Here is a 16143-nt window from a genome sequence, read left to right as displayed (position 1 = left end):
GGTTAGTGAGCCAGCCTCTTACCTTGAGACCCCTAATTTTAGATTCTCTTTTCCAAAACTTAGTAGCATATTCTGTTCATTCTGAGTTTTAAATCTCTCTATTTAGGCCATCTCTCCTTTCTTTTTTTTTTTTTCCATTGTTTGTTTCTCTATGATTCTGACGGTTCTTTAATAACATTCAAGACAGTGTCATTACTGGTGGACTCTTACTTTATTTTACTATGAGAGTGTTTCAGTACTTAAAATCCTTGCACAAGATTATTACATGTAAATGTAATATAGCTCAGACTGATCTAATACTGTATTATACATTTCAAAATTATTCAAATTTTTTTTGGTCACTAATATGGTAATGGAGTAGAACATACAGCCAGCAGCTCAACACCAATTGTTGGGCAGAGGAAATCTCCTGACATTCTGAGAGGGTTAATGGCTTTGGGCAGAGGAGCCCTCTTGGGAGGAAGAAGGTTCCTTGGAGGAGGAATGGGTTCTGAAATTCATCATGTAGTGTCTGTACTCCAGGTTAGGAGTGGCTACAAGGACGTCTGCTCTCCAGGTTAAGAGCAGCTTTTTAGATCCCATGGAAGGTTTGCACCAGCAAGGGCATGTGGCCATAAAATTTTGCCCCAGAATCAACAACAGACCTGGCCAAAGGCTGAAAACTGTTCAAGATGATGATGACTTTTGGTTACACCTTTTGGATTGTTATACCAGCAGAGTGGCAAGTCAAAAACGTGCAAAAATAACGTTCCTTATAAATGCTATATGTAACCTTCCTTAACATACACAAGCCATTAGTCAGCTGTTAAAGCCTCCATAATAGTAACAATGTGGTATCTGGTTTTCTCTGAAATTAAGGGCTATAATGGTACCTATACAGTCTGTCTGTTAAGTCAGCCTGGAGGTTCATTAGATCCTGAAAAAGTATGACCAAAGGTTATGTGATTAGTGAGAAAATGAAAAACGGATGACGGTACCAAAATGGGGCATACAAGATATGATGAGGAGTGAGGTAGAATAATGTACAGGAATTTTAATTCAGCAAATTACAGATGCAGAGAACAAGAATAAAATTACCACCCTTCTTAAGAATAACAAATTTTCAACTGAAATGATGCACAGAAGGCCTGTAGTGATTTCAGACAAATTAAGAACACCGTGATCAGAACGAATGAAGAAGTATTGGGCAGATAAGGAATCAAACAGTACAACTTTCAAAGAAAAAGTGTACATGGAAGATTCAAGTGATCCAGTGTGGCCAATAAAGTTAATAATAATAATTCAGCAAACCATGTGGACTTTAAACTAATTCTTCCAACTGCGAAAACTTCAAAACAATCCCATCTCTGAGTTACTGTATTGTGTTTAGATCTTTGCTTATTGCACTTTCTTTTGAAGAATCAGCTTTAACATTAATTTTTTTTTGAATTCTGCAAGACATAAAGTAAAACTATAAGTTTACATGAAAATGACACATTAAAACTCCTATTAGAATTGCTTCTGATCATTATAAAAACATATTTTCTGAACACAATACACAGCACAGAGGAGGATATTCAGATTACTGAGTTAAAAATTGCTATAAACAAAATAAAAGTTCACACAGCATCAGAGGTAGATCAGGTTATCTTCAGAACACTTCAGTCATTGAACATTATGAAATTAATAAGTTTAATGGCCAATACTATTGAAATTTAGAATTATCCATCAGCCTTCAAGTCAGCACAATTCTGATATAGAAAGGCAATGACTCTGAAAGTGTGTTCAACTGGAGACCTGTTTCAATTTTCTCAGTACTTCCAAGTAATTAGAAGGGCAATAGAGACAGTTACTAGATATGCATTTACACATGCTAATAAGTTTCTCTTCTCAACAGTGAGTTTTTTTTAAAAAAATCTTTAGGACCTACATTTAACATTTCCATCACTAATGGGTGTCACAAGAATACAAAACCTAACAAGTTGCTGTGTAGCATTGTTGGATGTTACTAAAGCATATGGCAGTGTTGGACAAGAACATCTTAAAATAGGCTTAGCACCAACATGCCTAATGATCCGTGGACGATATTCATTTCTGATCAGGCTTAGAAAGTGTTCAAACTGACAAGCTGTTCAAATCATCTGATAATTTTCTGATTAATTTATAAGTGTCTAAAGATAATTTCTTCACTGAAAGTTGCTCCTAATATTTTACAGTTTCTTCTCTTTGAATATATTACAATTCACTGCCATCTGGCAAAACCACCCTTCTTTCTGTCAAAATACTTTTCTGAACATTTATAATTTTGGATGAATTCATTCTTAATTCAATTTCAGCCCAATTTTCAATAAAATTAGGTTAATCAGAGACTGCACTGATTCTATGTCCTTCCCAATTAAAGCTATGTCATCAGCAAAAACGAATGTTGACAAAAGCATTAGATATCACAGAACTTCTCAATTAGATTATGTCTTTGCTTGATTGGTGGTTGTCACTGTTAAACAAACTTTTGGGTATATTTAACATTATGCGGCCACCAGCAGTAATATTACTACTATGCGGCGTGCGCCTGTTTTAATTGTATTAAGTTTAGATGTTGTTATAAACTTATTGAATACTGAGGTTGGTTGTGGGAAGGCTTGCCTCCTCCCAGCATAAGAGAGGATGGTTTTGTAGTTGTATTTTTTCTTAAAACAATAATCACCACTACCATCATCCCAGCAGAAGGCTCTGGGGATTTTTACTTGTAAACTTGATGTTGTAAAAATTTTCCACAGTCCCTTTGTTTACTAATATTTAGAAGCTGCATCCTCATGGAATTTCCTATTGTTTGTTCCATGCAGCATTTATGCTTCGAGTAATAATTGTTTTAAGAATAATTCTTAATTGTGAGGTTCGTTATGAGACAATTTGTTTTAAAAAGAGGAAACAGGATTCATTGCTGAGCAACTTGTCACAACTTAATGGTGAATTTTTGGTTGATTGTATTTAAATTGTTGTTAATTCTAGAATATACCAAGTTATCCCTCAGCTCCGAGAATTTTGGATGTCATCTGACCTTCGGTAATGTATTATTATTTATTTGCTTATTAATTAATTAATTAATTTATTTATTTAATTTTTAATTTATTTATTTATTAACATTTTATGGTCTTCATTGGACCACTATAGCCAATTTTATAAAAGGTGATTTCAGTTTCAATCACTTTTCAAAATGGTCATCTATGGCACTGATACAGGCTCTGAGTCTTTTTGGCCACTCTTCTATGGCGGAACGGTGGACATCCAGGGGAAATCCGCCACTGCTGACAATAAGGAACACTTTAAACTTCCAATGGTGGGGTGTCTCTTCTAGCAGACGATGCCCTCAAGCACTGACCACAGTTGGTAGTCCAAAGGGTTCAGGTCCGGACTACTACTGGGCCAATCTTCAGTTGAAATGAAGTCGGGGACATGACGCTGAAGCCACCCTTGAGTTGACCTAGCCTTGTGTGCTGGAGCAGAATTCTGCTGGAAAGTCCAGGGTTTGTTTTGAAACAATGTGCCACATAAGTTCTTCACAATAGGCTCCAAAATGGTGCTTTCGTACACTCTGGCACTGGTTTTAACACCCTTTTCACAGAAATGCAGCTGGGTGGTGCCAGAATAACTCACTCTCACCACACCATCACAGAGGAGGGATGATGGGCCCTATGAAATTTCAGAAACTTTTTACTGGCTTCCCGAGATGATGATGTATAAACCCTGTTGTTTTGCACATTGAAAGATTCTTCAACAGTGAATACCTTTTCATCGGTGAAGAGGATGTTTCGATGACCATTTTGTGCGTCACGCTGCAGGAGACGTCGACATTTAAGCACTCTCAGCTTCTTTAGGCGCGCGTCAAGGTAATGTCCTGTTTGTCGGCGGTAAGCCCGTAGTCCAAGGTCCTCTGACAGAAGCCTTGACAATGACCTTTTGGAAATGTTCATTTCACGGACCATGATAGCCTGCTTCTGCACCACATTTCTCCGAATATGAGCCGCCATTGCTTTACTTGCTGCTGGAGTCCTGACACTGAGTGGGTGACCCTCCCTCAGACGATCCTTTACAGTCCCGGTTGCAGTGAATCGCTCAATGGTCCGGTACACAAACATACGACTGATGTTCAGCTGTTGCAGCATCTTGAAAATGTCACTTGGAGATTTTCCAACTTTATGTAATGCTATTACTGCAACACGATTTTCATAATCACCCCATTCTATGTTGAAACCTGAAGCCAAATGCTTGCCTCTTTCACATACAAGTTAATAATGGTTCAAGGTTAACGTATGCACACTGGTAGTTCTTCACCTGCCAAACCGGTTGTACAGTGTGTGTCAAAAGCTTGTAACAGTATTTATGTCTAGACTAGGTATAAAGAAGGCTAAGATTGAAGACATTGGAAAACTTCTCTCTTATGTCCCTATACAAGAACAGAACTTTTACAAGAACATCATGTTATGGCCCACAAAAAATGCAGACAATGGTGATGAGTAAATGGACAACAGTTTTTAGATGTTCATGCAATTTTTCTCCTTCCATTTTCTACATTATTTTGATGAGAACACATTCAGATATAAACTAAAGTGTATTTTTGTATCTATGATTCTAATTTTGTTCTTTAATAATTCTTATTTAAAAATATATTCGTTAAAAAATGTGTGAAATGTGTAATAAGCCCTTTTGTAAATAAACAAATTTAAGTCCAAAATCTAAAAAGGCTGTAACAACTTAATAAAATAATTTTGAGAGAGATTTCTATGGAAAATATATGTAATTACACTAAATCTATCATATGGCAGTATCAAACACAGATGATAAATGCAATTATATATACAGAACAGTTTTTTTTTGTATTTTTCTCAGAACTGTGTTTCTTGGACTGAGGCCCATTTGAAAGGAGTTATTCATATGCAAGTGAAACCCTTTTCAAAACAACTAACACTGGAGAAATAGACAGAAAGAAGATTAATCAGAATGTGCATAAACAAAAACTACCAAGAAAATGGATACTGGAGACCAGCTACTAAAGAAGCAGTCTACAAGGAATTGGAGCCAGTAATGAGAAGAAGAAACAATTCTCATTCTGTGACATCTACTTAGGACACCAGAAAACAGAAAAAACAGAATCATCAGGAGAATTACAGAAAAATGATGGAACAGTAAGAGAAATATTACAGAGAATGAAGAAATGAAAGAAGATAAGGGGAAACTAAAAATGACAAAAGGAGATTAAAAAAAGAGACAAATTCAACAAACTCACAAGCAAACCAAACTACAAACCAAGATCAATAAATGGACAATGGGATGGATGATTTCAGGCAAAGAAAGAAGTTAAAATCCAAGAGAATGAACAAGTACTGGGCTGATAAATAAATAAATAAATAAATAAATAAATAAATAAATAAATAAATAAATAAATAAATAAATAAATAAATAAATAAATAAATAAATAAATATAAATAAATAAATAAATAAATAAATAAATAAATAAATAAATAAATAAATAAATAAATAAATAAATAAATAAATAAATAAATAAATAAGCAAATAAATAATAATACATTACTGAAGGTCAGATGACATCCAAAATTCTCAGAGCTGAGGGATAACTTGGTATATTCTAGAATTAACAACAATTTAAATACAGTCAACCAAAAATTTGTGTAATGAATGCCTGTAAGAACAACATACTAACAGCAAATTAAAATACTTCTCATAATATTTGCATTTTTCACTTTTTAAGTTGTAACAGTATTTATGGCTAGACTGGGTAGGTATCTTTCCCAGGAGATAAGCAGGTTTTGATGGCATTAACACTGAATTACTGTGGTTATGAGATTTAGAAAGTCTGAATGTATGTTCAGTCACACCATTAATGAATGGTAAAGCTGTCACACAACCTAGCCATTCTGAATTGTACATGAATTGATTACATGACTGAACAACAAAGTGAACCTTCTGATCTCGAGGAACTGCAGGTCCACATGTTTCTTCTGACAGACAGTTTTTCTTATACTACACTTGCCACCAAGGCTTGTAGTCAGTGATTGCAGATGAATTATGTACTTCTTTAACGGTGAATTTATGAGCTGTGCTGCTAGTCACAATAAGTTTTGTTAGTTCACGGATGCTGTAGATGTGATCTTTCTTTTTCAATACTCTTTTTATCCTACCGAAGTCCCTGTCACAAGGCATGAAAGAATATCCACCTATTGGGAAGAAATGTACTACTTTCTTAAATCGACCTGTGTCTGCTAATAATAATAATAATAATAATAATAATAATAATAATAATAATAATAATAATAATAATATTGATAACAGCCGAGAGTTCAGTTTCATTCATATTTGGGCGCAATTTCACAGAAGTAAATGAGTGCATTTTTCTGATAATTTGTCACATTTAACAACAAGATATACAAACAGGAAGGTCTAGCCAAGGGAGACCCCATTTCAGGAATACTCGCCGAAATTTACATGGATAATCTTGGAAATAGTAAAATAACAAAAAGCATTAATGGATTGTGTCTTTTGCTACGCTATGTCGATGACACATTAGCAATAATCGACAAAAGTTGCAACAATAGTGAAGACATACTAACCTACTTAAGTAGCCTATACAAATGCATTAAGTTCACCAAAGAGGACGAGGACAATAGTCTAATCAATTTTTTTGACATCACAATTACTAGGACCTCTAACAATTTCGATTTTCAAATTCACAGAAAATCTTCGTTCACTCCCACAACTATAAAACAAAATTCTCTTCACCCACAGTCACACAAACAAGCCTCATTTTACACTTTAGTGTACAGAGCACTAAAAATTCCTATGTCAACTGCCAATTTGAAAAAGAAATAAATACAGTACTATAAAAGAAATAGCTAGTTTCAATGGATACAATCCCTCAATCATACATAAAATAATCAATAAAGTGAAGTTGAAATTGACCACGAACCTCTCCCCAATAAAAACAAACAAATCAAAGCATGCAACCTTCACCTATACCAATCCCATCATACATCAAATTGCCACCCCTCTAAGGAAACATGATATTAAGATAGCCTTTAAGACCCAAAATTCAATCAAAAATTATTCTTCAACCACAACAAGATAAACTTGGACAACAATAAATATTCGGGTTCCAGCATTTACAGATTGAAATGTGCTGAGTGCAACAGTTTGTACATTGGTCAAACCGGAAGAAGTTTCACAACTAGATATGCTGAACATTTTAATGCCCAGAAACACAACAAACACTCAGCAATGAGCATCCATATGAAGGCCACAGGACACAGTTTCACCACAATCGAACAAGACCTTCAAATTTTACAAAGAATAGATAAAGGCAGACTCATGACCGAGTTTGAAAATTTGTACATTTTCTTGGACTAAAAATACAACAGTAATAAAAACTTAAATGATCCAATAGATAATCAAAGCCCTTGATATGAACAATTAATAAAGACAAAAGACTTGTTGATATCCTCAAAACACCCTCTTCAAGCACCCCCACTAAGCCATTCAACTTATCATGCTCCTGTTCTCCCTCCAATACACACAACTCCTTCCCAAGCACCAATCACAGACCCACAGCCCCGCCTTCGCAGGTCCACTCCCCTCCACCAAGACGTCACACGTACAACGCGAGGAGTAAGACGTTAGTGACAGCCAGTGCTTCAAAAACCTCTTAGCAAGTCCAACAACACTAAAGGTAAGCTTCAACTCCATATCCTCTCAATTCTCTAACGCATTCAGTCTTTGTCTTTCCCTGTCGTTATTTCACTCAGGACTTATCCTTCCTTTCAGAGTTTCACATATGTAAGATAGCTCAACATTAATTACATCGCACAACGTTTTGACTGTCACCCATTCAACCAATAAACCGAAATCCCATACTCCAGCAACTGAAACACAGCGTTAAAAGTTCAAAATATTAGTCAAATAGGAAGATTTTAACGACATTTCAACCGCCCTCATTCAAGCCATTAGTTCAACTGTTTCAACATAGGCTCAATTTGAATCAAATATCAACTGTTGTTTACATGCACTAGGCAATCCGTCTCGGAGAGTGTCCAATGGAGTTTGAATAGCCCATGGATACTTCAGCGAACTAACTTGTTTGGGTCTAAAACATAGTCGTGCAACTTAGACATCTAAGTTGAATTATGACGTAATACAACGCTTTCACATGAGCTGGTTATAAATCACATACAAACTTTCACATCTTGATGCTAATTCCATTAGACCACATCATGAATGTAATATTAAGATCAAATTTAAGTGAAATTAGCACAAATTTGGAATGCTTTTCCACATCATTCCACATGTAAAATACGTGTATAATATTTGTAATTGTATGTAATCTGTATTCATTCCCAACATTAGTATATACATTTTTAAACTGTCTTCGAACTTTAGAATCGCATAAGATTTTAGACTATCACTATTGTCATTCACTACACATATGACAGCCTTGTTTATGTGAAAATTCACTAGCATGTGCAACATATTTTTAATCAATTTGATATTTTGTTAATGATAGTGTTGTATGTCCGTCGCTCCCTTCTCGATCCGCCAGCCAGCTACACGCGTGCCAGTGTGTTATTCTTCGAGCCTCGACGCGCAGCTCTCAGTGCGCGTGCCTGGAACGTCGTGTGTGCTATAAAAAGGAGCTCCTAGTCTGTCCAGACGCCCACTGACCCCGGTGTCCAGCTCCAGAATACACCCTACGTCGAGCACGGAGGCTACTCCTCTTGAAAATGTGCTTCGGCCAGGTGGACTGAATTTCTGGCAGTAAGAGGTCTCACCTCGGGTCACCGCTCCTCTTGCCTATTCCGCTGTCCATGCCCAGTCTTACCATTATATGCCACTATCATTCCCTAGCTAATGCGAGCTCCCATTATCAACTTAGTTTTGCTAAGTAGGAACTCTTCAGTCATTGAACTTACGTTAATGAACTCAGACACTTCAACAAGGAAGGACTCTCTGAGATATCTACGTCAGTGCTTCTGATAGTTTTCGACTATCAAGAACTTTTCATGTCACAAGGACTATCTTTCCGAAATAGTAGTGAACGTGAATACTCCAACATGTATATAGTGTACAAAGACAGACTCTTTCTCCAAATTCATAGTTCATTTTGCTTCGAGATAACTTTCAGTTTTGTTAGTATAAATATTGTAATTTTACATGTGAAGTAAATAAAGAAGTTGTGTTTTTGTAAACCCAACCTTGTTTACAACAGATAGGATATTGTAAAGTTTTTAATGTATTCACTTATGCAACATGTTTTACAATTTTCTAACCAGACGCCTGGTAGAACTTTGAGGTATTGATATGACTGATGATGCCCCACAAAAGGGGCGAAACATGTCTCAACTATTTCAATGATGTTTGACTAACACATTAACATCTTGTACTGTATTGAACAGGTTGAAGTTAAAATAAATTTCTTACATTTATTATTGAAGTTTGTATTTTCTCGTAATTTCCTCCTTTCTTCAACAGATGTCATGACAGTCTACTTCTTGTCGTTCTCAATGTCGACAACAACCGAGAGTTCAGTTTCATTCATATTTGGGCGCAATTTCACAGAAATAAATGAGTGCATTTTTCCGATAATCTGTTTGAGCGTCATTTCTGTGGTGTTTGTAAGCAAACATTCACAGGCTCTGTTTTGCTATTCAATTTCATTTTATTTCGTAGTTTTCCGTTTGGTGCGAGTTATTTACTTCTGTATATATTGTTATGTGATTGATTATATACATTTTTAGTAAGTGTGTGCCTAAATATGGCATTTTCACTTCATGACGGAAAAGTAGGAATGAAGTAGTGTGAAATTTGTTGAAAGATGAAAGTGATGCATCTGATTTTGAGGTTTTTGAGAATGAACCGACAGACTCAGAGTCAGATTTAGAATGTTTATCAGCTATTTCTTTGCATCAAATAATGAAAAGTGAATGTGATGATAACTTCCCACAAAGTAACAACGTGGTCTAAGGGCCTCCAGATGATTGCATGCCAGAACATTTTCCACCGGGCGAGTTGGCCATGCGCGTAGAGGCGTGCGGCTGTGAGCTTGCATCCGGGAGATAGTAGGTTCGAATCCCACTATCGGCAGCCCTGAAGATGGTTTTCCGTGGTTTCCCATTTTCACACCAGGCAAATGCTGGGGCTGTACCTTAATTAAGGCCACGGCCGCTTCCTTCCAACTCCTAGGCCTTTCCTATCCCATCATCGCTATAAGACCTATCTGTGTCGGTGCGACGTACAGCCCCTAGCAAAAAAAAACAAACAAAAAAAACAAACAAAAAACATTTTCCCTAATATTTTCAAGAATATTCCTCTCAGATTGATAAAACTTTTGCTAGTATATTACAGATACATTATTGACAATATATATATATATTTCAGTTCATTTGTGCATGTTCCAGTTTTGTGTATATATGATCAAAAGTTTTATTATTATTTTGAATGTAGGAATTACACTTTTTGAAGAGTTGTACATTTTTTTAGTCAAAACATTTATGCAATTATGCGTCAACATGACAACCCTCAGTGTATTGGCTTTATGTAGATATATAAAACTTCGTAAGTTTATTTCATATCTTGTGGATAATTTGTATTTTAATTAGACAAGTAGAAGTTGTCAAATATGGCTGCCACCACAAGAATTAACATTGCCAGTTTTTGGATTAATATAGTTTCTACCTTTTCAAAGGATAATCTGAGTTACAGAAATTGATTCCCATAGGGAACCTGAAATATTTGTCCCGCAGGAGTACAGTATATAATAACGGACCAATTATGGTGGATATTCTGAGGCCAATTTTCTGTATTACTTCCTGTACTGATTTAACTTCTTGTCAGGGTTCCTGAATGTTGTTGGACAGGAGAACAAGATCATCAGCGAATCCCAGGCAGTTTAAACTTACGTTGTCTTTGAATCTTTCAATTTTAATGTTCTTCGGGTTATCCTTGTACTGTTTCCTCATTATATACTCCAAGGCACATCTGAACAGCAGCGGTAACAGAAAATCTCCCTGACTTAAACCTGTTTTTATGAGGAATGGCTCAGAAAATTCCCCTTTTTTAGATTTTGTGTTGGTTAATGTGAGTTCTATGAATTTGATTAAACTTGGGTGGAGTCAGAATTTTTTTAAGATTGTCAATGTTGACGATAATCTCTTACAAACACTTTTTCTCAAGTCAAATTTATGGGTGAACTCTCAAATCCATTTGAGATAAAAACGGGTTTGAGGCAAGAAGACAGCCTTTCTCCACTCCTCTTTAATTGCATTTTAGAAAAGTTATTAGGGAATGGAGGTTGAGAATGACTGAAAATGGAATGAAGAATGGGGTAAAGATAGGTTGTGGAAAATATGCGATGATGTTGGACTGCCTTGCCTTCGCAGACGACGTCGTTCTTATTACAGACAACTGTCAAACAGCCAAGAAACAAGTTGAAGAGCTACAAAATATTGCAGTCAAAACAGGGTTAAGAATCTCTTTCGAAAAAACAGCATTCATGGATTCTATTAAAAAAAAAGGCAACACGGACAGACTTGTTACACTGTATGGGGATGTCCAGCGTGTGCAAAAATGTAATTACCTTGGAGAAATACTCACCTCCAATGGAGATGAAAAGGAGGGATTAAAGGAGAGGGTGAGAAGGATGGAGTTGGCATTCACACTATGTCATGACACCTGTAAGTCCAAGTCCCTCTCAATTCAGGCCAAGTTAAAACATTACTGCACAGGGGTTAGAACAGAGTGCTTTTATAGAGCAGAAACCTTGACGAGGATGGCTGACCCAGTCCTTGAAAAAAGAGAAAGAAGATTCTTACGAAAAATCTTAGGCCCAAGAAAGTCGACGAGTGACCCAAACACATTTCGGTTAAGATCGAATTTGGAGCTCTACAAGACAGTAGAAAGAATTACGACTGTGATGAGGAAAACGAGACTGATGTTTTATGGGCATATTAAAAGAATGAACCCTGAATTACTGGCCAACAGGATACTAATTCTGCATGAAAACTGGAAAAAAGACTCAAAAATCTGTGGCGAGAGTGTAAAGAGAAGGGTATCAGTCCGTGTGATAGGGAAGATTGTGTAAATGTGGCCCACAGGTGGCTGTATCGATAAATAATAATAATAATAATAATAATAATAATAATAATAATAATAATAATAATAATAATAATAATAATAATAATAATAATAATAATAATAAATATTTCCATTATTTACTCATGGGTTAGAGAATTGTTTCCAAGTTATACTAGTTCATTACACTTGCATCAACAGTTGTATGCCTGTTTGAAAATCCACAGCCTGTTTCCAGTTATTTGACCGGGTCAGGAATGGAATGAATGAAGCCTCCATCTAGGCGGCGAGGATAGGAATTGTGCTGGCTGCCAAAGACTGTCGCACTCCTCTGGGGCAATGATTAATGACTGACAAATGAAATGAAATGATATTGGAGAGTGTTGCTGGAATGAAAGATGACAGAGAAAACCGGAGTACCCGTAGAAAAACCTGTCCTGCCTCTGCTTTGTCCAGCACAAATCTCACATGGAGTGACTGGGATTTGAACCACGGAATCCAGAGGTTAGAGGTCGACGCACTGCTGTCTGAGCCACGGGGGCTCGCCTATATGCCTTTTTAAAGTCTACTTAGGTTACTGCAAGAGGCTTGTTTTGTTTCCGGTAATATCTCATCACTAATTTTATTATTATTATTATTATTATTATTATTATTATTATTATTATTATTATTATTATTATTATTATTATTATTGTTGTTGTTATTAATTTGTGATGTGACTTGTACTAGGAGCTCTCAAGGATTGCCTGGCACCGGCAGGATAATTGCTTGCATGGCACAACCCAAGGGACACATGCAGAGCAAAGAGGTAAAATCTGTGGGCGTGAGCAATGGTCGTTCCAATCACAGTTGCAATGATCAAGTAGTCTCACTAACAACTTTCATTGAAGCTGGTTTTCAGAAGCTGTAGGAGACATCAGTTGCATTCATTGACATTACAGTAGCCTACGACACTGTGTGGAGGCAAGGTGTAATACTGAAACTTCTCAGTAATCCTGTGCTTATGAGTTAGCAAACTTCAACAATACCATGTTCAGTAATAGAAGTTCTCAGGTATTGCTAGATAACAGGATGAGCAAGCCAATGAAGTTAAACAATGGTCTACTACAAGGATCAGTACTGGCTCCTCTACTGTTCAGCCTCTACATAGCAGACATGCTTGAAACTACTTCAAGAAAGTCTGGATATGCTGATGACTGGGCACTTGCTGCAAGTCATAAAGACAACCAGAAACTTGTCCATTGTTGGTGTATATTTCTGGAAGTGCAGGTTACAACCAAATACTGCCAAGATGGAAGTATGTACATTTCACCTAAGCAACAAGCTGGCCAAGAGAGAACTGAGGATCTATTTTGAAGGCAGAATACTTTCTTACACCAAGTGCCCGAAATTTCTTGGAGTCATCCTTGACAGAACTCTTAAGTTACAAACAACATCAAGTGAAAATAACTACTAAAATTCAAACCATAATCAACATTTTGCAGACTCTCTGCAGTACAATGTGGGGCTCCTCAGCTTCAATTCTCGGGACATCCGACTTGTTGGCTGAATAGTCAGCTTACTGGCCTTCAGTTCAGAGGGTCCTGGGTTCGAGTCTCGGCCGGGTCAGGGATTTTAACCTTGATTGGTTAATTTCAATGGCTCGGGGGCTGGGTGTTTGTGCTGTCCCCAACATTCCTGCAACTCACACACCACACATAACACTATCCTCCACCACAATAACCCGCAGTTATCTACACATGGCAGATGCCGCCCACCCTCATCGGAGGGTCTGCCTCTCAAGGGCTGCACTCGGCTAGGAATAGCCACACGAAATAAAATATATAATATTCTCGGGACTTCTGCTCTTGGTTTGGTTTACCTTGTGGCTGACTATAGTGCTGTGGTCTGGCTGAATAGTGCACACGTTTGACTTGTTGACATTCAGTTGAATCAACCTATGTGAACTGTAACAGGTTATACTTGAGCCATCTTCAGCTAAGAAGTACAATTAAATTTGAAATATTTATAAAATTTTGCCATTACAATGGCACATTAAATTATACTACATATTAAAAATTACAAAAAGTTAAAAATATTTGTGAATGAGTAAAGTGACATATAAAATAAATACAAGGTTTAATCCACCTATTCAATACCTTATATAAATTGCGATGTTTATAAAAATATTACAATAAGTTACGAGGTACTAGTTTCGACTCTGTATGGGTCATCGTCAGCCTAGCCAAGATACATATGTATATGCCAAAGTCTTAAAACAGAATTACACGGTGGAATGAAATATAAAAGAATGAATTGAAAATGTGATGGAATGTTGCACATAAAATGGTGAATCTATGAACTGTTATAGATATAACAATGTTATGTTTATCAGTAACAAATAAAATCTTAGGAATTATGTCACGTATAATTAAACTATATGGATATTTATCATACAACTATTGTAAAATTGAATAAAATGAGCTCTGTTGACGAATATTCTAAAATTGCACATTTAAAATCGTAATATGCCAGTTTTAAAGTGAAATCCAAGTGCTTCTATTGAGTTCTAGAAGATATAAAGTTCAACATTGGCGCAGGGGGAATCTTTCTTGCATGATGTCCAATAAATCCACAACAGAGTTTAAAAGTTGACAGAACTGTTCGACATTCTTGTAATATAATAAAATCTTGCTGTGCTATAAGGAATACTCCCAATTCAAGTAGGAACCAATAGAACCTTGCGCGCAATGTAAAACAACCTTACCAGTGGAGTGCAACTGACAGCATCAGTACCTCGTAAGTTATTGTAATGTTTTTATAAACATCGCAATTTATGTAAAGTATTGAATAGGTGGATGTATTTATTTTATATGTAATGTTAATTCAATATGGAACCAATAATGTTTATAACCTTGAATGAGTAAAGTGATGTAAATTCTTTGGGAAGTTCTTTCGTTATTGGATGAATGCTGAAGATTGACACACTTTCTTAGACTGTATACATTTAACAGTTGTCATAAAGTAATACTTGAAGATAATATGGGTACATTTTTGAAAATATTTGAGTGTTGAAAGACATGAGTTGCAGAATGATTTATGATGTTAGAACTGGAATCTTTCTTTAATAGGGAAGCTTGTGAGGTTGAAGCTGTTGATGGAATTGTAAAGGTCGTCTTCTGAAGGTTATAAGAAACTACATACATACATACATACATACATACCATACATACCATACATACATACATACCATACATACATACCATACATACATACATTCATTATCATTATAGACTGTTATGCCTTTCAGCGTTCAGTCTGCATGCCTCTGAGAATTTACTAAATTCACAATTAAGTATTTATTTTCCACCTAGTCGATACAATGATTGCTTAAGGCAATTTTTAATGGTCAAAAGTGGTACATGTTTCGTATATTATCAACATCTTCAGCCACATAACACTGTTTAGATGAAAAATGTATAAAATTGACACACTTCCTCTAAAGCATTACTTTGTCAATTTTATACATTTTTCATCTAAACAGTGTTATGTGGCTGAAGATGTTGATAATATACGAAACATGTACCACTTTTGACCATTAAAAATTGCCTTAAGCAATCATTGTATCGACTAGGTGGAAAATAAATACTTAATTGTGAATCTATTGAAGTGCGATACGGACCATGAAGCTGATTTTATGTAATTTACTAAATGTCGCCACAATCCTCGATTTGCAACTAGTGTTGTGGCCTCATTTAGTTCTATACCTCTTATCTTTAAATCGTTAGAAACCGAGTCTAACCATCATCGTCTTGGTCTCCCTCTACTTCTCTTACCCTCCATAGCAGAGTCCAGAATGAAAAAAAATAGAAAATAGAAAACAGAAAATGAGTGGGACGTACAGTGAGAGAATTAAGAGGAAAGTAGAAATGAAAAAGTTTGAAACTTACATTCTGTCTTCCAACCCATATTACGGTAGTGATCAAGTGAAGGTGAGGGGAAGTAGAGTTGGAGGGGTGGTTGAGTTGGCTGGCAGAGAACTTGTCACTTGTT

At 36.1% G+C, this 16143-nt stretch overlaps 1 protein-coding gene across 4 annotated transcripts in view; it reads right to left on the bottom strand.

Annotated features, from left to right (window-relative positions):
• Dsor1 (mitogen-activated protein kinase kinase 1) overlaps positions 1-16143 on the bottom strand; it is a 172468-nt gene that overhangs the window by 29778 nt on the left and 126547 nt on the right. The window lies entirely within an intron of this gene.

Source organism: Anabrus simplex, chromosome 1 (genome assembly GCF_040414725.1).
Source record: "Anabrus simplex isolate iqAnaSimp1 chromosome 1, ASM4041472v1, whole genome shotgun sequence".
NCBI classification, from domain to species: Eukaryota; Metazoa; Arthropoda; class Insecta; order Orthoptera; family Tettigoniidae; genus Anabrus; species Anabrus simplex.
This window is presented reverse-complemented; position numbering and strand designations above follow the sequence as displayed.